Source organism: Phyllobates terribilis, unplaced genomic scaffold (assembly GCF_046119375.1).
Source record: "Phyllobates terribilis strain yellow unplaced genomic scaffold, ASM4611937v1 Scaffold_5__5_contigs__length_657084704, whole genome shotgun sequence".
Taxonomy (NCBI): Eukaryota; Metazoa; Chordata; class Amphibia; order Anura; family Dendrobatidae; genus Phyllobates; species Phyllobates terribilis.
Genome location: NW_027362765.1, coordinates 438,622,818 through 438,648,554, shown reverse-complemented (window position 1 = coordinate 438,648,554; position 25,737 = coordinate 438,622,818).

Below are 25,737 nucleotides of genomic sequence, written 5' to 3'. Positions count from 1 at the left end.
CCAGAGTAACTCTGCTGCCTCATTATAGTGAATAGATCCCTTGGGGGTTTCATATGAATCATATCACTCAGAGATTTGGATGGAAGCTCCAATGTAAGTGCTCAGCGTTGAGTGCCGGATAATTGTGATCCCAAATGTTATGTAAAATGTTCCCAATAAAAGCTTCAACTCAATCCACAAAAATAGTAAGTCCCCACTCAGGTCCGTCATCTGTTAATGGATATATACGAGGCTTTCACTTTACTGGTAGCACAAAGGCTCAGGAAAAGCGACATGGCTCCTCGACCCCCAAAAGAAATCCAGCGAATTGTGCACTCCCAAATCCAAATGCCCTCTTCCCTTCTGAGCCCCAGTGTGCATCCACATATTTGGCATGTCCGCAGCGATAAGAGCCTGCCTAATTTACAGGTGTTTGTCTCCAGAAGCACGAGCTGGGCACAATATATGGGCACTACAACGTACTGGGCACTACAATTTCTGGGCACTACACTGGCAGATTTGCAATGTTCACTCAGCAGCATCCACTACTGCATGTTTCTGGAAAACACCCATGGAGTCAAAATTATCACTGCACCTGTAAATAAATCCCCAAAGGGGTGTAATTTCCAAAATGGGTTCACTTGAGGGGAAAATTCTGCTCTTCAAGCACATAGGGGCCCTGTAAATGGAGTCCACAAACTATTCTATGATAATTTGTTCTTCAAGAGTCAAATAGCGCTCATCCCCTCCCAAGTGTCACCGTGTGGCTAAGCACTATTGGGGTATTGCCATATTCAGCAGATGCTGTGTGATAATTTTTTTTTTTGCCAGTTTTTTTTTCCCCATGTGAAAATTTAAAATCTGGGGCTAAAACAGAATTTTTGCTGTAAAAATGTAATGATTTTTTCTTTACTGTCCAATGGTATAAAATTCTATGACACACCCGTGGTGTCAATATGATCCCTGCACCCTTAGATGAATTCATTGAGAGGTGTAGTTTTTAAAATTAGGTAATTTATCTGGGGATTCTGCTGTACTGACACCTCATGGGCTCTTCAAGTGGGTCATGGTACCCCCAAACCATAACAGTAAAATCTGCACTATATTATGGCGCTCCTTTTCTGAGCTTTCCACTGTGCCTGAAAAGTTTTTCCCGATTTACATGTATGGTATTGGTGCACTCAGGAGAAATTGCACAACAAACTGTGAGGTCCATTAGCCCTTAAAAAAAATTAAAAACTTGGGGCTAAAACAATATTTTAGTGGTAAAAATGTAATTATTCTTTCTTCACCGCCCAATGGTATAAAATTCTGTGAGGCACATGTAGTGTCAATATACTCACTGAACCACTAGATGATTCCATTGGGGGGTGTAGTTTGTAAAATGGGGTCATTTATGGGTGGTTTTGGCTCTGCCAAAGTGACATGGCATCCACAAACCATTCCAGGCAAATCTGCACTCAGATATGGCGCTCCTTCTGAGCTTTTCACTATGTCTAAAAAGTCATTTTTTACCACATATGGGGGAATTGTTGTAGGCAGGGAACATTACACAACACATTTTGTGGTCCATTTTCTCCTGTTATCCCTTTTGAAAATTAAAAACTTGGTGCTAAAACAACATTTTAGAGGACAAAGTGTAACTTTTCATTTTCACAGCCCAATGTTATACAATTCTGTAAAATACCTGTGGGTTTAAAATGCTCACTACACCTGCCGTTTGCCTAAACAAGAGTTTCTGAGCATACATGGGGGTATCCCTGTATGTGGTCCATTTTCTCCTGTTACCCTTGTCAAAATGAAAAATTTGAGGCTAAAACAACATTTTTTGAGAAAAAACATAATTTTTAATTTTCAAGGTCCAATGTTTTAAAATTCACTGAAACATCTTTGGGTTCAAGATGCTCACAACACCGCTAAATAAATTCGTTGAGGGGTGTAGTTTCCAAAATGGGGGCCACTTGTGGGAGGTTTTCACTGTTTATGCACATCAGTGGCCCTACAAACGCAACATGGCAACTGCTATCTATTCCAGCCAATTTTGTACTCCAAAAGTCAAATGGTGCTTGATCCTGTGTCTCAAAACACAGACAGCCACCTTAAGCTCTCTCCTGCTCCCATCTACTAACACTTTCTCTGCTCCTCCTCACTGCTGGCGTTATCTCCCCAAATCCTGGTCCTCCTCACCACATCCCCAAAGTCACTTCAACCTCCTAACCACGATCTATCACAAACTCTCACAACCCTTCTAACCTTATACCCATCCGCCCAGCCCCCGCTTCCGCAGTCCCTCTAACATGAGTGTGACGCCCTGCTGTGCATGGAGTCACAGACCAAAGGGGGGTGCATTTCAGGTTTTCTCCACAAGAGGCCCTCAGAGCATACACACACCTCCACCCTACCTCAGAACCACCAGAGGGAGCCCTTGAGTGAATAGATAAAGGAGGGTGGAGGCAGGAAGAGGGGGAATTCAGTCAGTTGTCTAAGGAGTGAGTCCAGTCAGGAGTCTCTGCTGAGACACAGAAGGTTAGTGACTCAGCAGGTTTCTGCTGAGAGGAGTTGTTTGGAGTCTGCTGCAAGCAGCTCAGAGAGAGACAGCTAGGAGCGTTGCCGACGCTCTAAAGAGCGGCAGAAGAGGCAGCCAGCTTACTGCCAGTGTGTATAGCCTAGTGAGGGCCCAGAGTAGGCCGAAGGCTAGTGGAACAGTAGCATCGGGGACCGAGGAGCTTCATAAGCTCACCCCAGAAATATACCGGACATCGGCTCCGAGTCTGCAGAGCAGTATACCCTCTGTGGAAAACAACCGGATCTTTCCTGGAAGACTTCAGGTCTCAGGATAGCCCAGGAGCTGACACGTAACAGGACTAGGAGGCACGGAGGCTCCGCCATACCAGGAGCGTGCTCTTCAGCAAAAGGCCCTAACACCAGGTCAGCCGGCGCAACACAAGGACTAAGTTAGGCCTAGTTTCAGACAGGCCATAAACTACACAAACGGCAAGGATACAGGAGGCCCTATACCTGCTCACTGGGGAGAGACCTGCAGTGCACCCCTCACCCTACAGTGCTCCGGGCGGTACCGCAACTCCACCAGTAAAAAGGTACTGAAGCCAAACGTGAGTGTGTCTCCCATTTTTTTTCCTTGGACCCGGCTGGGTCACCGCCATATAGTGCACCTTACCGAACACCGCTGCCCTGAGGCCTAGCTCCACCTGTTGGGAGCTACCCCATCATAGCTGCCGTAACACAGGCTTCAGTGGACTGCAGCAGCACTGGTGGTCCTCACCAGACACCACAGGTGGCGTCACAAACTTTAATTTTCCATTTAACCCCTTTTTTTTAAGAGAGACCCCAGGGTACGGGCCCGGGAGCCGACCACCGCGACATCCCCCAAGGCCAGGCATTAAGGCCCGGGCGCCGAGTAGTCCCCATCCCCTGGGTGCCACATCTCTCTAACTGGCGTCACGAACAGGATTGCCTGCCCGCAGCAACAGAAGGAGTTGTGCCCATTGCCACCGGGTACTGTGCGCCTTAAGAAACTGTAAAAAAAACTCACAGTGGTGAAGCTTTTCCCACCATTTTCTGGAGTTTCCCGCCATTGGTCGCCATCTTTCCGGTCGCCATGCGAGAAGAAGGGCGTAACCGCGGGAAAACTAGAGGGCGTAACCGCTGAAAGCGCGCGAAGTCGAGGACATGCCCCACGCACTGACGCAGCATCAGGTCCTGGCAGGAAGCCCAAGCGAACACTCTGACGTGGAACGTAAGCGACGCAAGGTCCTATCAGAAGACCTCCGCCTGCGGAGCTGCGGCCTACAGAAGAAAGGTAGGCCACGGTTCACTAGGGGGGTGCCAAGATGTTGCAGCAACAGCCCGACGTCGCTGACCAGGCTGACAGCCCCGATGATGCGCCCGCAACTGCCGCCATGCAAAACGGAGCAGCCGCCCCATTACCAGGGCCTGTAGCCCCTATTGTACCATTGACTTTACCGTACATGCCTGGAGCAAAGTGGCTCCCCCAGTACAACGGCAAGCCGGACACCCTGCCCGGATTCAAGAGCAAAATATGCAGCATCCTGGACATGTATTCTATGACCGGCAAACAAAGAGCTGCAGTAGTTGTGGGACAATTGACTGGTGCTGCGGAGAGAGAAGTAGAGACTTGGTTGGCCGCAGACCAGGAATCAGTGTCCACAATTTTCAAAAAGTTACAGACTGCCTTTGAGGACCGCACTGAGGCAGACCTCCGGATGAGGTTCTACCAATGCTCTCAGAAGCCGGAGGACAGCGTTTGGGACTATGCCTGCCGTTTACAGGTGGCCCTGCGAGCTCTAAAACAGGTTAGTCCAATTAGCATAACCAATGAGAGTAAAATGCTAAAAGAACAATTTGTCCGGGGGCTGAGGTCCCAAGCGGAGAGCAGGACTGTGCGTTGGTGGTCCTTGGACCATCCAGATGCTACCTTCGACACCCTTAAGGACATGGCTATCAAGGGACTGCAACCCCTGGAGACAGCAGATACGTCTATCCAGCGTTACCAGGGTGGGGCCACTCCAACGCCAGCAGCACCCACCTTTTCCCCGCTGGCTGCTGAAGCCAAAGTGCAGGCAGCGCCCCCTACTGAGGTGGACTGTCTGCGCTCAGAAGTGCGCCAGCTGACCAAAAACCTGGCCACTGTGATGAGTGCCCTGCAACTACGGACTGAGCCAGAGACGGAAGGAAAGATCCTGCTAGCCGACTGCCCTGAGGATGTCCCCTGGATGAACCGGAGGAGAAGGAGGATGTCGCCACCCCGGAGGAGGACATCGCCACCCCGGAGGAGGACAACGCCACCCCCAGGAAGGACCAACAACCAGTGCCATCCTCACCAAGAGTTCGTCTGCCACCGCAGCCAGAAGGCAGGTCACACAGTGCACCAGTGTCCTTTAAACGAGCAAACCCTGGGTCCGAGGGCCAGCACCCAGGAATAGACTCAGCAGGCTCCTCAGACTGGCACCGCAGGTTCGTGGGAGGAAGACCTTTCCTATCCATCATACTTGACGGCATTGCGATACCTGCCCTGCTGGACACCGGATTCCAGGTAACAATCATACCTGATATCCTTTATAGCAAATACTGGTCCATGGACAGTCTCCAACCCCCAAACCCAGACTTTTCAGTATATGCCTCTAACAGCCTCCCTCTTGACCTACTCGGGGTTAAGAATGTAGCAGTAAAAGTGGGGAGAGTGGAGTTAAAGGACCAGGGACTCATTGTAGTGAAGACTGTCAATGAGGAAAATGGACTGAATATGGTACTAGGTACTAACATTGTTGGTAACTGTTTGGAGGAGGTTGTGTTTTTACTCCAACAGCTCGCTGACGTTGCCAGACCAGGGCAGAGGAGAGCGATCCAGAAGGAGATCTGAGCCCTGACGTACCAGCAGCAAGCGCAGCTGACCGGCGGTGAGATTGGTAACGTGCGGGTAACTGACCCGATACCCATTGTAATTCCCCCAATGAGTGAAATGCTTATCTGGTGTAGAGCAGCAATAGGTCTTAAAGGACAGAGCTACCAGGTGGTAGTAGAACCCCTTAGCTCAGAGCACAGACCTACACTCTTAACCGCCAGGGGGGTAGTAGATGTACGCAATGGGAGGGTGCCCGTCCGTCTTCTTAACTATGGGGAAGACGAGGTTAAATTACCACGTTATGCCACTATTGCCAAACTCTACACTGTAAATAATAACTCTATTCACATGGCGGAGTCCTTAACCTCCCCAGACCAAGTGGAGGATAATGACCCTACAACACCGGAGGGGGATTGGTGTCAACAGCTCCACGTTGGGACAGACACCACTCCTGCCCACCAGAAACAGGGAGTACACCGGGTGGTTCAGGAATACGAGCAGGTATTCAGCAAACACCCGCTTGACTTTGGGAGGATTAAGGGGGTACAACATCACATCCCCACAGGCAACCATCCCCCCATCAAGGAACGGTACAGGCCTATACCTCCAGCACACTACCAGAAAGCCAAGGAGATGTTGCATGACATGAAGAAGGCAGGGGTAGTAAGGGATAGTTGTAGTCCCTGGGCAGCTCCCCTAGTTCTAGTCAGGAAGAAGGATGTAAGCATGAGAATGTGCGTAGATTACCGTCAAGTAAATCGCATTACACATAAAGATGCATACCCTTTACCACGTATTGAGGAATCCCTGACTGCCTTGAAGTCTGCAAATCACTTTTCCACCCTTGACCTCACTAGTGGGTACTGGCAAGTAGCTGTGGCTGAGGAGGATCGGGAGAAGACGGCCTTCACCACCCCGATGGGACTCTGCGAGTTCAACAGTATGCCATTTGGACTCTGCAATGCCCCCGGAACGTTCCAGAGATTGATGGAGTGCTGCCTGGGACACCGCAACTTCGAGACTGTGTTATTATACCTGGATGACGTGATTGTGTACTCCAAGACGTATGAGGACCACTTGAAGCACCTGGCGGAGGTATTTGAGTCACTGTCCCAGTATGGGATGAAGTTGAAGCCCTCCAAGTGCCACCTGCTCAAGAAGAAGGTACAGTACCTGGGACACATTGTCAGTCCGGAAGGGGTAGCACCAGACCCGGAGAAGGTCACTGCCATCCAGAAATGGCCGGAGCCGAAGAACCTGAAGGAGGTGCGTCAGTTCCTGGGACTGATAGGATACTACCGGAGGTTTGTAAAAGATTACACCAAGAGAGCAGCACCTCTGCAAGACCTCCTGGTAGGACAGTCCCCCAAGGGCAGAAATCCCCTGTTCCACTGGGGTAAAGAACAGGCTGAATCATTTCAAGAAATGAAGGAGATCCTGACAGGTGATGAGATCCTAGCCTACCCTGACTACAGCCAACCGTTCCTGCTGTATACTGATGCCAGCAATGAAGGATTGGGAGCTGTCCTAAGTCAGAAGCAGAATGGCCAGGAGAAAGTCATCGCGTATGCAAGCAGGAAGCTCCGCCCGACCGAGAGGAACCCAGAGAACTATAGCAGCTTCAAGTTGGAGTTTCTGGCCTTGGTCTGGGCCATTACAGAAAGGTTCAAGCACTACCTAGCCTCCAGCAAGTTCACTGCCTACACTGACAATAACCCCTTAACTCATCTTGAAACAGCCAAGCTGGGAGCCATGGAACAACTATGGATGGCTCGGCTGTCAAACTACCAATTCACCATAAAGTACCGTGCGGGCCGCGAGAACGCCAACGCCGATGCTCTGTCTATGATGCCTCACCAGTCAGACACAGAAGAAGAAGTGGATGACCTGGAAGAGGTTGAACTACCTGCCTTCCACCGGAATGGGATGACCCACGAGCTACGAGCCTCTAGGAGGCAACGCGGTAAGACGTTAAACCCCTTGCCTCACCACAGCTGGAAAGAGACCCAGGACAGCGACCCGGTTGTCAGCCGTATCAAGGAACTGATAACCCAAGAAGGTTCCTCCCTGAAGAAGGATGCGTCTCTCCAAGCAAAGCAGCTGTGGAATGAGAGAAGCCGGCTGTTTATCTACCGTGAGAAGTTGTGCCGGAGGTACGTCAATCCCAAAACCCACGAGATGGTGTGACAGATAGTGGTCCCCAAGACGGACATCCAGATGGTGTTGGAGGCCTACCACGATCAAGCGGGGCACTTTGACTGGAAAAAGCTAGAGACCCTGTTGAAGTGCCGATTCTACTGGGTGGGGATGCGCAGCTCCATTGAGAGGTGGTGCAGAGACTGTGGACCCTGTGGCCTCAGAAGAAGAGACTACAGCAGCCAGAAGGCACCTCTGCAACCCATCAAGACGACTCGCCCTTTGGAGATCGTGGCCCTGGACCATGTCAAGTTGTCACCTAGTCGGTCAGGATACTCCTATGCCCTGACCATGGTGGATCACTACTCCAGGTTCCTGGTGGTCGCCCCTATCAAAGACCTGACAGCAGAGACAGCAGCCAAGACGTTTCAAGCGTACTTCTGCAGACCCCATGGATACCCTGAGCAGGTACTGACTGACCAGGGCCCGGCCTTTGAGGCTGAATTGTTCAAAGAGTTCTGCCATCTGTACGGGTGTAAAAAGATCAGGACTACACCGTACCACCCCCAAACACACACGTCTCTGTGAAAAGATGAACAACATCATCATCGATCTACTGAAGACCATACCACTAGAAGAGAGAAACCAGTGGCCAGACCTACTACCTGACTTAGTGGATCTGTATAATCACATACCAGTAAGCTCCACCAATTGCACTCCGGCATATCTAATGCGGGCAAGACCTGGGAAGTTGCCCATGGACCTGGAGCTTGGTGTGGTAGAACCTGAAGCTGATGCGACTACTGAGGACTGGGACACAGCCAGACAGGAGCAGTACAGAAGAGTACAAGCCTGTGTCGAAGACAGTCTCACTCGGGTGAGGGATAAACAAGAGGCGCAATACAACAGAAGTGCACCAGCAGAACCCTTCACACCAGGAGAAGTGGTATTGAAAAGGAAGCAGAGGAACCACAAGCTTGATGACCAGTGGGAGAGAGAACCCTACACTGTGTTGAATTCAAGGTTTGACAATAGGAAGACGTGTTTGATCAGCAAAGATGGAGGGAGAACCACTGCAACAGTATTTCGGGACCATCTAAAGTTGTGTCCGGATCTGCTAAAACCCCAAGAAGAAGTGCCCCTGATCATCCAGGAGGAACCTGAAGAAGCAGTAATCCATACTGACTTAGGTGACTTCCCGGCAGATTGGCCTCAAATAGGAGGAGCGGTGATCGTCCCAGTACTCCACTTCTTCCAGCAACCAGAAAACTCTCTACAGCAAGTTGGACCTGTAAGTGCTGCTGAAGAGCCAGCTCAAGAAGGATCTCCGGCTGGAGCAGAGCAAGAAGGCCCAGCCAATGGTACACTTGCCAGTCCCATAGAGAGGTTAAGGCAATTTTACAACTTACCCACACGAAGGGCAGACAGGGTAACTGATGATATAGACATTGATACCCCACAGACCACTGCATTACGCAGATCAGTACGCAGCACGAGAGGTAAACCCCCTGCTAGGTACATTGAATAAAATAGTACAATTTCTGAGAATGTACATAGTTACCCCTGAGGTATTATGTATTATACTACGTATTGTATTAATGTGTGTAACTTATATTTCTTCCCTTTGAATGGACAATTCAAGTGATATGGACACTTTAACCCTAACCTGTTTATTCCTTATATATGAACTCTGAGGCTGAGGACTTTGTGCAGCCCAAAGATTTTCTTTGTAAATATTTGCGCTCCCTGGAGTGCCCCTTTGAGCAACCTCTCCGGAAGAGACTTGGACTTTCTGGTTGCTCACTGCCTACTGCTTTTGCAATGTATATATATATTTTTATTCATGTTTTGTTATGCAACGTTCAAGTGTTCTAACCTCCCATAAAGGGAAGCTTGTTATTTCTATTGTTTACAAAATGTGCTTCAGCCCGGGAGTGCTGACTTTAACTAGGGGGGAATGTGACGCCCTGCTGTGCATGGAGTCACAGACCAAAGGGGGGTGCATTTCAGGTTTTCTCCACAAGAGGCCCTCAGAGCATACACACACCTCCACCCTACCTCAGAACCACCAGAGGGAGCCCTTGAGTGAATAGATAAAGGAGGGTGGAGGCAGGAAGAGGGGGAGTTCAGTCAGTTGTCTAAGGAGTGAGTCCAGTCAGGAGTCTCTGCTGAGACACAGAAGGTTAGTGACTCAGCAGGTTTCTGCTGAGAGGAGTTGTTTGGAGTCTGCTGCAAGCAGCTCAGAGAGAGACAGCTAGGAGCGTTGCCGACGCTCTAAAGAGCGGCAGAAGAGGCAGCCAGCTTACTGCCAGTGTGTATAGCCTAGTGAGGGCCCAGAGTAGGCCGAAGGCTAGTGGAACAGTAGCATCGGGGACCGAGGAGCTTCATAAGCTCACCCCAGAAATATACCGGACACCGGCTCCGAGTCTGCAGAGCAGTATACCCTCTGTGGAAAACAACCGGATCTTTCCTGGAAGACTTCAGGTCTCAGGATAGCCCAGGAGCTGACACGTAACAGGACCAGGAGGCACGGAGGCTCCGCCATACCAGGAGCGTGCTCTTCAGCAAAAGGCCCTAACACTAGGTCAGCCGGCGCAACACAAGGACTAAGTTAGGCCTAGTTTCAGACAGGCCATAAACTACACAAGCGGCAAGGATACAGGAGGCCCTATACCTGCTCACTGGGGAGAGACCTGCAGTGCACCCCTCACCCTACAGTGCTCCGGGCGGTACCACAACTCCACCAGTAAAAAGGTACTGAAGCCAAACGTGAGTGTGTCTCCCATTTTTTTTCCTTGGACCCGGCTGGGTCACCGCCATATAGTGCACCTTACCGAACACCGCTGCCCTGAGGCCTAGCTCCACCTGTGGGGAGCTACCCCATCATAGCTGCCGTAACACAGGCCTCAGTGGACTGCCGCAGCGCTGGTGGTCCTCACCAGACACCACAGGTGGCGTCACGAACTTTCATTTTCCATTTAACCCCTTTTTTTTAAGAGAGACCCCAGGGTACGGGCCCGGGAGCCGACCACCGCGACATCCCCCAAGGCCAGGCACTAAGGCCCGGGCGCCGAGTAGTCCCCATCCCCTGGGTGCCACATGAGCTCTATGGAACGCTCGCTCCGTCTGCAACAAACTTTCCTACATTCACGATCTCTTCATCAATACCAAGCTTTCCTTCCTCGGCATCACTGAAACCTGGCTCACCTCCTCCGACACGTCCTCTCCTGCGGCACTTTCGTACGGCGGATTCCACCTTTTCCACACCCCCGGCCCCAGCGGCAAACATGGTGGAGAAGTAGGCTTCCTCCTATCACATAACTGCTCCTTCACCCAAATCACACTGCTGCCCTCCGTTACTCTCCCCTCTTTTGAGGTGCACTATGTGAGCATCTACTCCCCTTACAACCTCCAACTGGCTGTCATTTATGTCCCCCAGGCTCAGCCACCACCTTCTTTGACCACTTCATCACCTGGCTACTTCATTTCCTTTCCACTAACATCCTCACTATCCTCATGGGCGACTTCAACATCCCCATTGACATTTCCCTCCCAGCTGCCTTTAAGCTTCTATCCCTCACTTCCTCCTTCTGTCTTACCCAGTGGTCTTCCGCAGCCATCCGCAAAGATGGCCACACACCTCATATTCACCCTCCTCTGCTCGTTGTCTAACCTCTCTAACTCACCCCTCCCTCTTTCTGACCACAACCTACTTACATTCTCCACTCTCTCCTCTCCAGGTCCTCAATCCCCACTCCACAAACTTGCACACCCTCACAGAAATCTTAAACACCTTGACCTACACTCACTCTCTGAATCTCTTCTCCCTCTTACAGACATTAGTTCCTTACATGAAGCAGACGTTGCTGCCACTTTATGCAACACAACAACAGCTGTAGCTCTCAATTCGGTCGCCCCCTCACACATACCCAAGCTCGCACAATCAACAGGCAACCCTGGCACACCAGCCTAACTAAAGAACTGTGACGGGCCTCCAGGGTCACTGAGCGTAGATGGAAAAGGTCGAGCACTTCACCACATTCAAACAGTCCCTCACTACCTTCAAGTCCACACTCACTGCAGCAAAACAAACATACTTCTCATCTCTCATATCCTCCCTGTCTCACAACTCCAAACAGCTATTCAACACTTTCAATTCTCTCCTGCATCCCCCAGTGCCACCACCTTCTTCTCTTATTTCAGCTGAAGACTTTGCCTCATTCTTCAAGCCGAAGATTGACACCATCAGACAAAGCGTTTGCCTAAAGTCCCCACCGCCCCTCCTCATATCCACTCAACCCTCCTTCTCTAAAACCACCTTCTCCACCATTATAGAAGATCAACTTTCCTCTTTTCTCTCCAAATCACACTTCACCACCTGTAAACTTGACCCAATCCAGTCCTACCTCATCCCAAACCTTACCACTATCTTCATCCCAACCCTAACCCACCTTTTCAACCTGTCACTAACAACTGGCATCTTCCTATCATGCTTCAAACATGCCTCAATCACACCCATCCTCAAAAAACCCTCCCTTGACCCTTCCTCTCTGACTAGCTATCGCCCATATCACTTCTCCCCTATGCCTCAAAACTACTGGAACAGCACGTCCATTCTGAACTGTCCTCCCACCTCTCCTCCTGCTCCCTCTTCGACTGCCTACAATCTGGTTTCCGACCGCACCTTTCTACTGAAACTGCACTGACTAAAGTCACCAACGACCTACTAACTGCCAAATCCAAGCGACATTATTCTGTCCTCCTCCTCCTGAACCTGTCATCTCTGCCTTCGACACAGTGGACCATTCCCTCTTACTACAGACTCTCTTATTTCTCGGCATCACAGATTTGGCCCTATCCTGGATCTCCTCATACCTAACAGACCGGACATTTAGTGTCTCCCACTCACACACCACCTCCTCATCTCGCCTCCTATCTGTCGGTGTTCCCCAAGGTTCAGTTCTAGGACCCCTGCTCTTCTCCATCTACACCTTAGGCCTGGGACAGCTTATAGAGTCTCATGGCTTTCAGTATCACCTCTATGCCGATGACACACAGATATACTCTCTGGAGCCGATATCTCCTCCCTACTAACCAAAATCCCACAATGTCTGTCCGCTATTTCATCCTTGTTCTCTGCTAGATTTCTAAAACTTAACATGGATAAAACAGAATTCATCATTTTTCCACATTCTCACTCAGCCCCCCCCCCCGTCTGACCTATCTATCAACATCAATGGCTGTCCACTCTCCCCAGTCCCCCAAGCTTGCTGTCTTGGGGTAACCCTGGACTCTGACCTCTCCTTCAAACCACATATCAAAGCCCTTTCTACTTCCTGACGACTCCAACTTAAAAATATCTCCCGGATCCGCACATTCCTCAACCATGAATCTGCAAAAACACTAGTGCATGCCCTCGTCATTTCCCGCCTCGACTACTGCAACCTCCTGCTCTGTGGCCTCCCTTCCAACACTCTTGCACCCCTCCAATCTATCCTAAACTCCGCTACCCGACTAATCCACCTGTCCCCCCGCTATTCCCCGGCCTCTCCGCTCTGTCAATCTCTTCACTGGCTCCCCATTACCCAGAGACTCCAGTTCAAAACCCTAACCATGGCATACAGAGCCATTCAAAACCTGTCTCCTCCATATATCTCTGACCTAGTCTCCCGGTACATACCCGCACGCAACCTTCGATCCTCACAAGATCTCCTTCTCTACTCCCCTCTTATCTCCTCTTCCCGCAATCGCATACAAGATTTCTCCTGTGCATCCCCCCTATTCTGGGACTCTCTACCCCAACATATCAGACTCTCTCCTACCGTGGAAATCTTCAAAAGGAACCTGAAGACCCACCTCTTCTGACAAGCTTACAACCTGCAGTAACCCTCGCTCTACCATACCGCTGCATGACCAGACTGTGAGACCTCTCGGGCAGGGTCCGCTCTCCTGTACCAATCGCCGTCACGTTTTGTTCAAGATTATTGTTTTCACTATGTATACCCCTTTCTCACATGTAAAGCGCTAAGGAATAAATGGCGCTATATTAATAAATAATAATAATAATCCGTTCCGAGCCCTGCTGTTCCCCCAAACAGTAGTTTTCCACCATATATGGGGTATCAGCGTGCTCAGGAGAAATTGGACAACAAATTGTATGGTCCATAAGTGCACCACGGGGCATTTATCTATTTAGTTCTTTCGGTCCCTGGGAGAATAATTGTGGGGAAATGTGTGGTTTCTTTATGATAATGCCCCTCCTACTCTCTTCTATCCGGCATTCAGAAACTCTTCTATCCGGCATAAGGAATCTGACCCGTATTTATTTCTATAGGACACCACCTGATCACAAGATGAGATTGTTCCTAATCTTTTTCTATATTGAATATATGTATCACCTGGATGGATATTGCAAGATTAGCAAACACTTGCCAGTGTTACCTTATCCAGACAATTGATGGTCATTTTTAAACCATTGTGTGTCTATTAGTTTGTTGTGTTACCACGAGCCATGAGCTTTTTTAATTACATGAAGCAAAAGTTACATTTTATTAATACTCCTTGCCTAGCTGATCACACAATTACTCTGATTGGTAGTCCACTTGCCTAGTTCATTCTGTACTCATGATAATGTTATAATGGGTTCATATTTAGGAATTAAAAGAGATTATTAATTTCAGTATGAACTTCCCCTACAGATGGTAAGGCCCAGACATCATCATGGTCTGTCTGGTGAGGTTTGGGCACTATCTTGGTCTGTGTGGTGCAATGAGACCCCACACAGTTTGAGAAGCCCTACTTGATCTGACCACAATTTACAAACGATATATGCTCTTTTCTCCTGACCCCAAGACTAGAAACTGTCATGCCCTAAATTATCTTGATATTCACACACACTGTCTATTATACCACCCTCTAATATAGCCTCACTTTATGACACACATTGTTACCAACCAGAATGAGTGATTCGCTTCACAGTACGTCATCTTTATGGAGTCACATATACACGATGTATCACAAGGCTGGTTAATCAAAAGAGGAACCGGGGATGTCGGTAGTTAGGAGGCATTTTACAGGGATCTGGTCCAGCAGCTGCAGAATACTAACCTGTCACGCAAGGTGTGGGAAAGACTTAGTGCAACACAAAGGGAAGAGGGAAAGGGAGCCCGGACTGTAGGGAAAGGAGGGAGTGGAGATCTCCTAGGCAGATCTAATATCACCCTGTCTCCACTAACATCCCTGTATTGGCTCTATCTTCACCAATTGCCGCACGTGAACCTCACCCTGTCTTTCCCTGGCGTTGGGCCCTGGCTAGGGAAGGGATGGGGATGAGCGTTAGTCGATCCCCACTGACCACTAAAGACAACAAGAGGGAACAAACCAGGGAAGTTAGCTTAACTTTAAGTCGACTTCAGAGAGATGAACACCTGTCCTCATAGCTCCAGAGAGGATGAAGTAATGCACTTGCTCCGAGCCTTCACAAAGGGTAATGTGAGTATTTCCGGCACCTCCCTCCAAGATACAGCAGGTATTTATACACCCAGGCCAGGGTGTTAATTAGCCAGAGGAAGGTAGCGGCTGGGTCCTAGAGAGACAGCCTCTAAGAAGGTGTCTGCAATGCCAAACGTAGAGATCTCCTGCAACCAGCTGCAGGGTGACTGTCTGTCGCTTCTGGCACACCCGTGACAGTACCCCCTCCTCTACGAGTGGCCTCCGGACACTCCGGACTGGGTTTCTCAGGATAAGAGGCATGGAATGAAAGAACCAACCTGGGAGCGTTCACCTCTGATGCTGAAACCCACATCCTCTCCTCTGGACCATAACCCTTCCAGTGCACCAAGTATTGTAGAGAATGAGGTTGGAGACGAGAATCTACAATCCTCGAAATCTAGAACTCCAGATTACCATCAACCATTACTGGGGACAGTGGTAGAAGTGAGGGCTCAAGAGGTTCCACATAATTCTTGAGTAAGGACCAGTGGAACACTTTGTGGGACCTTAAAAGCCTGAGGAAGTTCAAGACGAAACACTGCTGGGTTGATGACAGCGGTTATTTTATAGGGATCAATATATCTAGGTCCCAGCTTCCAAGAAGGAACTTTCAATCTTTTCTACCTGGTCAACAACCACACAGTCAATCACATTCAGGTCCTAACCTGGCAAGCGTTTTCTGTCAGCCATATGTTTATATCTGGCTTGCCTAGGGTTGAGACGTTTAGCTGACTGGAGATATGACAAGTTCTTATGGTCAGTAATAACAGTAAGAGGGTGGACAGTCACCTCCAACCAATATCGCCACTCTTTGAATGCCAATTTGATCGCCAAAAATTCCCTATTACCCACGTCCTAATGTCTCTCAGCCGAAGACAATTTTGTAGAAAAGAAGGCGCATGGACGCCATTTACCAGGGGACGGACTCTGAGACAACACAGCCCCAACCCCGACATCCGGTGCATCAGCCTCCACAATAAAGGGTTGGGAAACATCGGGTTGACTGAGTATAGGTGCAGAGGCAAAATGATTCTATAAGGAATAAAAAGCCTGGAGGGAGACATCCGACCATTTGGAAAAATCCGACATCTTCTTAGTCATGTCAGTAAGGGGTTTCACAATTATAGAGTAATTTCGGATGAATTTCCAGTAGTGATGAGCGAGCACTAAAATGCTCGGGTACTCGTTGCTCGGGTCGAGCAAATTGGAATACTCAGGTGCTCGACCCGAGCAACGAGCCCAATGTAAGTCTATGGGAAACTCGAGCATTTTTCAGGCGGCTCCCCCCGGCGGTCTGCAGAGGGCCTAAAAATTGCCCAAATCGATGGGAACGGTGCTCAAATGACATGGGAACAGCATGGGGAAGACCCCTGGAAGCATTTCTGACTCCCAGGTCACTGCTGTTAACAACGTTGTCAGAGTATTACGCCACTTTTATGGACTCACAATAAAACATACAAAAACGAAACCAAAATGGATTTTCCTGGGAAATATGTTAAGGAACATCCTTTCCAGGGTAATGACTTGTATAGAAGGCAAAATAAATAACCAAAACCAAAAATACTCCTCCACACCTTGGACTATGTTCACACGTTGCGTTTTTGATGCGGTTTTGCACTTTTGCATTGCTTTCAAGCAAGACAAATGCATTCACCAGGAAATTTAATTTTAACATTTTACAACCTTATCTGGCCATGTGGTGTGTGACTTATCATCAGACACATGCATACAGTGCTGAAAAGACATGGGAACAGCATGGGGAAGACCTCTGGAAGCATCTCTGACTTCCAGGTCACCCATCATAAGTGATCCTTGGCGCATGCGAAGATGCCTCCCGCCATGCACCTGTCATTGCAGACTTGCAACAATCACCGTCCACGTCCTTGTCCCACTGCAGCGTTCAGTTGTCCCTACCCCATTCCTTGGAATGCAAGCGCAAGTATGCAGGCAGCCAGCCACCCACCCACCCACAGGCTGCAATACTATACTGCCAAATTTTGACAGCTGATTGCACTTGAAATGTGGCCTATTAAGCTCGTGGAGGCGGAAGCTTTTCACAACGTCATGCCGGCGGCGCCCAGGTGTCCATACTCGGTCCCCAGCCGCCACTATATTTCCCGGTATCACCTCCACCTTCCACAAGCACGGGTCCCACAACATTACCCGTGCCCTCCCCAGTGCACTTACTGGGAAGGACCGCCTAACCAGAAACACATGGACAGGTGAATGTGGCCAGGGACGGTACGGAGCCAGTCTTTGACATACATCTTTCTTTGCACATTTAATTTCTTGAATACAGAGTTGGACAATGGCCTGATCTGTATTGCGGTTTGAGAAATAACATGCATAAGTGGTCTGGTTACCACAGTAATAGAAATATTACGTCTGAGAGCAGGTGGGAGGTTTCCTGGTCAGGAGCCCTTAAACATGCAACACCTCCTGTCCCAGGCCAGATAGGGGAGGAACCTGCCCTATATAAACTGGATCTGGGGCGGGGTTAGTGAGACAGAGCCTGGAGTGAAGTTCCAGACAGAGGGCAAGAAACAGCTAGGAGCTCTGTAGGAGCAGGAGCTGAGTGCCAGGGACTGGAAGCAGACATTGCTTGTCCTGGCTGAAGAGACTACTACCGGACAACGGAGTCCGAGGCTGTGGGAACCTCTAAGTCCAGCAGCAGAAACCAGCCGGCAGGGGATTCCAGGTCCTCTGGCCATAGAAGCCCGGAGGCTCAGTCACAAGGAAGGGACCAGCACCGCCATCGAGGAGCGGAGGCTATCAGAAGGCCTCAAGTCACCAGCCATACGGGTGAGCACCACACGGTATACTCAGGGACGTGGGCTACTTCCACTCGCTTACAGCAAGGTAGCCAGGAAGAGTGCAGATAGACGGGGAGGCCTACAACTCCACCTGGCCAGGGGAACTCCTACTTGCTCGCAGACTGACCAGGCCCCTTATGCTAGCCAGAACTCCCGGGAGGGTCTGCCTTAATATCATCAGTAAAGACCCTGAAAGACTCTGAGTTGTTCCTGCTTTCTCACCGCATACAGCACTACAAGTACTGGGATGCCCGCGCACCATCACTCCCATCATCCACATCCCTGCCCTGAGGCCATACTCTTCCCGTGGGGAGTTATCCCATCTTTAGCTGCGCACACCACACCAGCCTCAGCGGACTGCTTCGCAGCGGCGGTACAACCTGACCGCAATCCACGGGTGGCGTAGTCGGACATTAAAACCACCAAAAACCCTATAAAGACTGCCACTGGTTTGACCACCCTGAGTCACGGGACCGGGTCACCGCCACGGAGACTACAACCCCCAGAGACCCGGCTCCAAGTATCCCACACGCGTGTACACTCGGCCCAGGGGGCGCGTCATAAGCATGGCTGATCCACATTAAAAAAGCAGCCATAGAGTATCTGGGAACCTTCCCCCACACTTTTCTTAGCCAGGGCTGTTTTTCGGCAGGGTTGGACGGGCCCACCAGAGAACCGGAGACTCCTCCGGCGGGCCCTGGCTTCTCCTTCAGAAGAGTTCATAGTGCCGAGGTGAGGCCATGATGATGATAGAGGCCACCATCTGCTTAGTTTTCTGTTACTTGGAATGCAAGTGCAAGTATGCAGCCAGCCATCCACCCACCCACAGGCTGCAACACTAAACTGCCAGATTTCTGGGCAGCTTTTTGCACTTGAAATATGGCCTTTTAAGCTCATGGAGGCAGAAGCTTTTCACAACCTCATGCCGGCGGCGGCCGGGTGTCCATACTCGGTCCCCAGCCGCCACTATATTTCCCGGTATCGCCTCCGCCTTCCACAAGCAGGGGTCCCACAACATTACCCGTGCCCTCCCCAGTGAACTTACTGGGAAGGACCGCCTAACCACAAACATGTGGACAAGTGAATGTGGCCAGGGACAGTACGGAGCCAGACCACAACTTTTTTTTGCTGACAGTTGTATTTAGCTCGGTGAAAGGACTGGCATAGAGGGAAACCCTATCTACCCTGCATGTCATTTCTCACAGGAAGTCCTGTAATGCAGCTTGTTGCAGAAGCAATGGCAGCCCGTCCAACATCAACTCGCCCTTGTCGGTGGTGCTTTGACACACACACATCTTTCTTTGCGCATTTAATTTCTTGAATACAGAGTTGGACAATGGCCTGATCTGTAATGCGGTTTGAGAAATAACATACATAAGCATGGCCGATCCACATTAAAAAAGCAGCCATAGAGTGTCCGGGAACCTTTCCACACACTTTTCTTAGCCAGGACTGCTTTTCGGCAGGGTTGGACGGTCCCAACAGAGAATCCTCTGGTGTGCCTTGGCTTCTACCTCAGGAAAGTTCATGATAGCGCTAACTTTGCAGCTTCTATGGGGCTCTTGAGTGAGGGAGAAAGGTTAGCCCTCAGAATCAAATCCTCTGGTGGGCACCATGTTTTTCAATCTGAAACAGCTTCTCAGTGGGAGTTGTATTTCACCACAGCCATATTCTTTAGCTCGGTGAAAGGACTGGCATAGATGGAAACTGTATCTACCCCGGCTGTCATTTCTCCGTCACCAGGTTCCGCCCATTGTCACACACATCCATGCCTTGTTGTATGTTCAGAGGTGAAAGCCACAGATCAGGCTGCTGTGTTACAGCTTTCAACAACTCTGCAGCGCTGGGCGGTTTGTCAATTAAGCATTAAGCATGTTATCTTCAGCACAGCCTGTTGCCGCTTGGCCAAGGCAGTGCTGCAGTGCTTTCAGCTAGTGACTGATGTGGTCATTTTGGAGATGGAGGAGGAGGTGCATGAGCTGAACAATGTGATTACATTGTTGTTAAATTGGTGACACTGTTTTTTATACTAAAGAAAGATCCTATTGTTTTGTTTTTTTTAAGTTTTTTTTTAAAACAAATGTATTCACTGGGAAATGTCATTTTAACATTTTACAACCTTAGCTGGCAATGTGGTGTGCCACACATCATCAGACACTTCCTGTTTTATTTATGATGGAGGGACTCTGAAAGTCAGAAAGCCTATTTTTATAGGGACATCAGATGGCCCTTACCATTCTTAAAAGGCCAGCAGTCGGCCCTAGCTATTGTTAGAGAGCCATCAGCCGGCTATGCTTTGTTGTTCCCATTATTAACAAGTGGGTCCCCTATACTGTTATTGCGTATCCAGTGACTGCAAGGGCTGCCAAAAATTTGGACGCAACCCAATACCCCTTTGAAGAGACATAGAGGAGGGTCTCACTAAGAATTTAAAGACGCATAGAGCAGGGCCACAGTAACAAGGTACGACATGTTCCCATTAGAAAGGAGAGAGTCTGCTATACAGTTATAGGGTATGCAGTGAGTCCAACGGCTGACAATTTTAGGAAAAACCCCACTAAGAATTTAAAGACACATGGAGCAGGGCCACAGTAACAAGTACGACATGTTCCCATTAGAAAGGAGAGAGTCTGCTATACAGTTATAGGGTATGCAGTGAGTCCAACGGCTGACAATTTTAGGAAAAACCCCACTAAGAATTTAAAGACACATAGAGCAGGGCCACAGTAACGACAAATTCCCATTAGAAAGGAGAGAGTCTCCCATAGTGTTGGCCTATGCAGTGAATGCAAGGGCTGCCAAAAATTTGGAAGCACTTCAATGCCCCTTGGAAGAGACGTGGAGGAGGGTCTCATAAAAAAATGTTCCCATTAGAAAGGAGCGGGCATCCTATACTTGTAATGCCCATGCACTAATTGTATGGACTGACAAACATTTACCCCTGGGGGGTATACATGAACATAGTGTATAAAAAATTTTTTTACGGGCATCATAAAAACCCTTTAAAAAAATTAGGTGGGTGTTACATCACGAACCACGGTCACCCTGGTGATATGGTGGTGGAGGATGATGAGAAGGAGGAGGACAAGAGCAAATAACCAAAATCAGGAAGCGTATACCCATGTGTGGGTGTGAAAAGGTGAATGGGAATACACCTCTCAAGAAAAGACACTGGATTGGAATTTGTTACGCTGCTATCATTCGGTGGTGTTGAGAAGTCTGGCCCAATCCAGCCCTGGTTCATTTTTATAAGAGTCAGCCTGTCAGCATTTTCAGTTGACAGGCGGATGCGCTTATCAGTTATAATTCCACCAGCGGCACTAAAAACCCGCTCTGATAAAACGCTGGCGGCAGGGCAGGCCAGGACCTCCAAGGCATAGAGAGCCAGTTCATTCCACGTGTCCAGCTTGGATATCCAATAATTATAAGGCACAGCGGAATCACGGAGGACTTTGGTACGGTTGGCAAGGTACTCCCTCAGCAACTTCCCAAACTTTGCACTCCTTGTGAGAGTACTCCGCGCCTCAGGGCCTGTCCGATGGGAGGGTCTGAGAAAACTCTCCCAGAACTTTGACAGTGTTCCCCTGCCTCTTTTGGATTGAAGTTGTATCTCTCTCGCCTGTACTCCTTGGTTGTCCAACAAAGTGTGCCCTCTGCCGCCTGCGTTTTCAGATGGGAATTTTTTTAATAGTTCCGCAACAAGGGCCTTCTGGTACAGCCCCATTTTTGTAGACCTGTCCGCCTCAGGAATAAGAGATATAAAGTTCTCCTTGTAGTGTGGGTCTAGAAGTGTCACCAACCAGTAATGGCTGTCACCCAAAATTTTGAGAACGCGAGGGTCATGGGAAAGGCAGCGTAACATAAACCCAGCCATGCGTGCCAGACTACTAACAGGCAAGACTTCCGTGGCCTCAACAAGAGGATGACTGACCATGCTCTCCTCCTCCTCCTCTCTGTCCTCTGGCCATCCACGCTAAACAGACGGTATGACAGCTGTGCAGGTAGTACCGTCTATAGTGCATGAAACTAGCTTCTGTCCTTCCTCCTCCTCCTCTTCCTCTTTCTCATTGTCACCCAATCCACGTTGGGATGAGATGAGGCTTGGCTGTGTGTAATCACCCTGTATGGTTCCTTGCTCCATCTCATCGTACTCTGCCTGCAATGCATCATCTTTTATTGTGAGCAGAGAGCGTTTCAGAAGACAGAGAAGTGGGATGGTGACGCTAATTATGGCGTCATCACCGCTCACCAACTTGGTGGAGTCCCCAAAGTTTTGGAGGATGGTACATATGTCTGACATCCATGTCCACTCCTGAGGTCTTATGTGTGGAGTCTGAACTGAATACCGACGGCCTTGTTGATGCTGGTACTCAACAACTGCCCTCTTCTGCTCACAAATCCTTCCCAACATCTGCAGTGTAGAGTTGCAACGCATGGGGACATCACACACCAGTCTGTGAGCCGGAAGCTGCAAACGCTGCTGAAACACTGCAAGGGCGTCGGAAGCTATAGCTGACTTTCTAAAATGGGCACACAGGCGGCGTAGTTTAACAAGCAGATCTGGCAGCTCCGGGTAGGATTTGAGAAACCACTGAACCACGAGGTTAAGCACATGGGCCAGGCATGGTACGTGTGTGAGCTCGCCTCGCCTCAGAGCCGCCACCAGGTTCCGGCCATTGTCACACACGACCATGCCTAGCTGTAGGTTCAGGGGTGTGAGCCACAGATCTGCCTGCTCTTTCAGAGCTGTCCACAACTCTTCAGCATTGTGCGTTTTTTCACCTAAGCATATTAGCTTCAGCACAGCCTGTTGCTGCTTGGCCGAGGCAGTGCTGCAGCGCTTCCAGCTTGTGACTGATGTGGTCATTTCGGAGATGGAGGCTGAAGAGGAGGAGGAGGCTGAGGAGGATGAGGTGCAGGAGCTGTAGACCATGGGGGCAACCCTGATTGACCTAGGGCCCACAATCCTCGGCGTCGGGGGGACGTGTTCCGTCCCAAGGTCCGACTGGGTCCCGACTTCCACTATGATAACCCAGTGTGCCGTCAGCAAGATGTACCGTCCCTGCCCACAAGCACTTGTCCACGTGACCGTGGTTAGGTGGACTTTCCCAGTAACTGCATTGTTGAGGGCACGGCTAATGTTGTGGGACACGTGCTTGAGTAATGCGGGGACGGCACACCGGGAGAAATAGTGGCGGCTGGGGACTGAGGTGCAGGAGCTTTAGACCATGGGGGCAACCCTGATTGACCTAGGGCCCACAATCGTCGGGGGGACGTGTTCCGTCCCAAGGTCCGACTGGGTCCTGACTTCCACTATGTTAACCCAGTGTGCCGTCAGCAATATGTACTGTCCTTGCCCACAAGCACTTGTCCACGTGACCGTGGTTAGGTGGACTTTCCCAGTAACTGCATTGTTGAGGTCACGGCTAATGTTGTGGGACACATGCTTGTGTAATGCGGGGACGGCACACCGGGAGAAATAGTGGCGGCTGGGGACTGAGTACCGAGGGACGGCCGCCGCCATCAGGTTGCGGAAAGCTTCGGTCTCCACGAACCTAAAAGGCAACATTTGGAGCGTAAGCATTCGCGAAATGTGGGTATTTAGTAGTGTGGCCTTTGGGGCGTTGGCTGCATATTTGCGCTTGCATTCCAAGGACTGGGGTAGGGACAACTGAACGCTGTGCTAGGACAAGGACGTGGACGTGCTTGCTGATGGTGCTAGTTGAGAGTATTCAATGACAGGTGCAGGGCCGGAGGCATCTTGGCATGCGCCATGGACATGGGATTGGAGTGCACTTATAACAGCGGAACAAGCAGTGGTGTCACCTGCAGACACTGTTGCTGGACCCTGGGGTTCGGCCCACTTAGTAGGGTGCTTTGCTGCCATGTGCCTGATCATGCTGGTGGTGGTCAGGCTGCAAGTTTTGCTGCCCCTGCTGATGCTGGCCTGACAGGTGGTGCAAATGGCCTTTTTGGGGTTATCGACAGAGTCTTTAATAAACTAGACTCGGGAAGACCTAACAGTTGTGCTGGCAACTTCCTTCGTGTTGATGTTATGGGGAATGGTTGCCCGCCTTCTGTCTGCGGCCACCACACTGCTTGTTCTTGCATGTTGTGGTGCTATGCCTCCTTCCCCCTATGTGCTGCTGTCCTAGCTCTGCATGTCACCTTGTCACGTTGGGTCAGTGACTTCATCGTCCACCACATAATCTTCCACTTCCGCACCCTGGTCCTTCTCCTGACTTTCTGGCAATTGTGTCTCATCATCATCCACCTCTTGGGACAGTTTCCTACCGTCACCTTCGTGTGACCGTGGCTGCTCAAATATTTGGGCATTGCTACATGCTATCTCCTCTTTCCCCACCTCAAGTGAACCAGGCGAGAGGCCCGAATCTATAAATGGAAAAGTGAACAGCTCTTCGGAGTGTCCAAGTGTGGGATCAGTTGTTTGCGGGCACTCGGCATGGTGGGAGGAAGGAGGATCAGGGTGAGGAATATACAGTCCAGACTCACGGCTACTGATACTTGACCGCGTGGAAGACAGAGTGGTGGCGGTGGCTAAGTGACTGGAAGCATTATCTGCTATCCAACCAATAACCTTTTCACACTGCTCTGTGTTCAATAGTGGTGTTCTGCGGTCCCCTATTAATTGGGACAGGAAGGTCGTGTGTTGTGGCACAATTTCAGCTTACCCATGGCCTCGGCCTCGGCATGCACCATCACCATCACGTCCACTTCCCCATCCCTTGCCACGCACCTTGCCCATTTTAAATGGAGGACAATATTTTCCACGTGCATTACAGATGGCTGGATTTGAACCGCAGTGATATGTGATAAGTGTGATGGAAAACCACAGTTTTAAATAGCTGGCCTGTAGGTTACTATTTTTCACAGCTATCTCGTGTCAATAACTTCACTGACACACTGCAAAAAAAATTAAATGGAGGCCAGAAATGGCAGAAAACTGTGTTTTCTGGATTGCATTTTAAGAAAATAATCAGGATTAAGATAAAAAAAAATGATCCCTGGTCCCTGATACCTGGGGCTATTTCTAGAAATATCTAACTAACAGGACGTTCAATGGACCTTCTTGCTATATGCACTGCAGTATGCCACATACACTGCCTGCCTGCCTAACTCCTGCTGTTACCACTGAATAGATGCAGCTGGATTAGTCCTCAGAAGGACTGTTAATTCAGATGGATGTATATAGATGTTGTGGTATACCTACACTAACTAATGAACAAGCAAATCTCTCCCTAGCTCAGCATAGACCTGATGTCGCTGTGCAGCCAGCCAATCACTGTAATGCCACAACTAACATGGCTACAGCATTACAGTGTGTGGCAGACAATCCCTGCATGTTCATTGGCTCTCTAAAGAGAGCCAAACGTGCAAGGAGGGGACCCGAGCTCCCGCCCGAGCAGCCAGGAAATACTCGCAGAGTGCCGAGCATCTCGAGCAGTGAGATGCGAGCAGTGGCGAGCACGTTCGCTCATCACTAGTGGTAGTTCAACGGCCATCATCGGCTAGTGTAAATGAACCCAACCCTTCAACCTATCACTAACCACTCCAATTACCTCCTGGTCAATGAATTACCTTAAGTTAAGTTCCAGTCTGCAAATATATTTTAAATATGTAATTTTAAGGCTGCCAATAAGTGAAGTCTTCCAGGAAGTCAAAAATACCATAAAAGAATATCCTCTGGTCCAAAAAAATACTGATAAACCACATTTCCATTTGTATTTCAGTTTCTAAGGCTAGAGAGTTGTAGAAACATACTACAAAAATAAGTGTTTGCCAAAAAGATCGTTGTTCTCAGTAGAGCATCGTCCTGTGTAAACAAGACTCATGCTGTCGAGGATAACGGCAGCCTATGCACACTGATGACTTATTACAGAGTGGTCAGTGCACATCTGAAGTGGAATCAGCCTG